Source organism: Suricata suricatta, chromosome 6 (assembly GCF_006229205.1).
Source record: "Suricata suricatta isolate VVHF042 chromosome 6, meerkat_22Aug2017_6uvM2_HiC, whole genome shotgun sequence".
Lineage (NCBI taxonomy): Eukaryota > Metazoa > Chordata > Mammalia > Carnivora > Herpestidae > Suricata > Suricata suricatta.
In genome coordinates, this window is record NC_043705.1 from 2,451,213 (window position 1) to 2,453,213 (window position 2,001).

At 45.3% G+C, this 2,001-nt stretch overlaps 1 pseudogene; it reads left to right on the forward strand.

The window, feature by feature from the left end:
• LOC115294069 overlaps positions 1–1,903 on the forward strand; it is a 5,111-nt pseudogene extending 3,208 nt beyond the window's left edge.
• Positions 1,904–2,001: the final 98 nt, after the last annotated feature.

Genomic DNA, 2,001 nt, shown 5'->3' on the forward strand with positions numbered 1-2,001 from the left:
TGAACACATTCCTACCATAGAAGCTGAGGAAGATGTTTCCATTTCCTTCATACAGTATCGGTCTGTTCTGTCTTCCTGTTTTCTATTTCCTTCTTTTCCTCTGCTTGTCACCTTTTCTGCATAGTGTACATTTTTTTAAAAAGTTTGTTTATTATTGAGAGAGAGAGAGAGAGACAGCATGAGAAGGAAAAGGACACAGGGAGAGAGAGAGAGAAAGAGAGACAAAGAATCCGAAGCAGGCTCCAAGCTCTGAGCTGCCAGCACAAAGCCCAGTGCAGGCTCCATCTCATGGTCGGTGAGACCATGACCTGAGCCAAAGTCAGACGCTTAACCAACCGAGTCACCCAGGCGCCCCCTGTATAGTTAAACAAACTTCAAATCTGGTAAAAAGAAAGAAAAAAAAGGAAAGACAAATTTCGTGCTGCCAAATTTTATTTTCCAAGTTCACGAGGATTACATTTACCTATAATAATGCTTCATTCCAAATGGACAAATTACATCTGCCTTTCCATATAGGCAGCAACTCCCAGTTTTACTGAAAGTGGGAAGATAGTTTCCTAGCATTGAATTCAGTGTCATTCAGATTCAGATGACTACACAGGGTTCGCCCAGTGCTGCTGCCCACAGCGGCAGGCATTCGAGATAGTGTGACAAACATGCATATGTTATACCACCCACATGGATTCCATGTTCATTTTTTAATCTATGAAGTACATAAAATAAAATAGAGTAAATATCTATATATATAACATAATAGACACACACACATATGTTTTTAAATTGTGGATTGACAGTAGGAGGGGATATTCAGAAAAGAAAAGATTAGGGGCGCCTGAGTGGCTCAGTTGGTTAAGCATCTGACTTCGGCCCAGGTCATGATCTCATGGTTCATGGATTTGAGCCCCACATTGTGCTCTCTGCTGTCAGCATAGAGGATCCTGTTTAGGAACCTCTGTCCCCTTCTCTCTCTCTGCCCCTCCCCAGCTGTGCATGCACTTTCTCTCTCTCAAAAATATAAACATTCAAAGAAAAAGAATAGTGTTGATGGCATCAGGGAAAACTTGACTTGAGCATCTTGAGCATCTGGACTGGACTAACTTAAAAAAATTGGAAGAACTTGGTTAAAAAGAGAAAGGCAAGATCAGCAGATCATAGCACATCAGGTACCATAGCCCAGCCTGAATTGAATGAACCTGTTGGGCTATTCCATCTCTCCTACCAGTGGCCCTTTATTTTCCCTTTCCAGAGCCCCTGGCGGCTGAATTCCCAGATTTCACCTCTGCTTGTCACACCGACTTCAGGCCTGGTCCAGTGAGGATTAAAGTCTCCCTGAGGTCCTGACTGAGCAGGCTTTCTCCCCCTTGATTTGACACTGCAGTACATCACGGCGATGCTGGCTCCTGCCCCACTCACCGTGTGTTGTAAGTCCTCTGCACGCCACAAGGTCAGCCGAGTATTGGGTGCAGAGTCCTGTCAGAGGTGCAGACAGCTCCATCTTTCTGGGGAAAGGGAGTGCTGGGTCCTGAAAATCGGTTGCAGTCCTGGCCCACGAGTAAGAAAAACGCTTTCATCTTGAGGGATGTGATACTTAACATGGGCTGTTTCTGTGGTCCTGAAATCTCTGCAGACATGCATCTTGTGTTGTCACTTCTTCAAGGTTTTGGAAGTGCCGGGAGGGAGAAGAAGCTGTAATGGAAATGGGCAGGCGAGGCAGGAGAAAAGTCAGTCCAGAAAGGCTCTCCAAGTTACATGTACTTGTTAAGTAGCTGGTAGTTACATTATTCTTGGTCTTTCTTTAGCCCCAGATGGGAGCTGTGTTTGAGGAACACCCATTGCTTGGGGCTCTTGGGTGGTTCAGTCACTTAATTAGCATCTGACTACGGATTTCAGCTCGGATCCTGATCTCAAGGTTTGTGAGTTTGATTCCCACATCTGGCTCTGTGCTGACACGTGGAGCCTGCTTGGGATTCTGTCTCTCTGTCTCTCCCTCTCTCTGCCTTT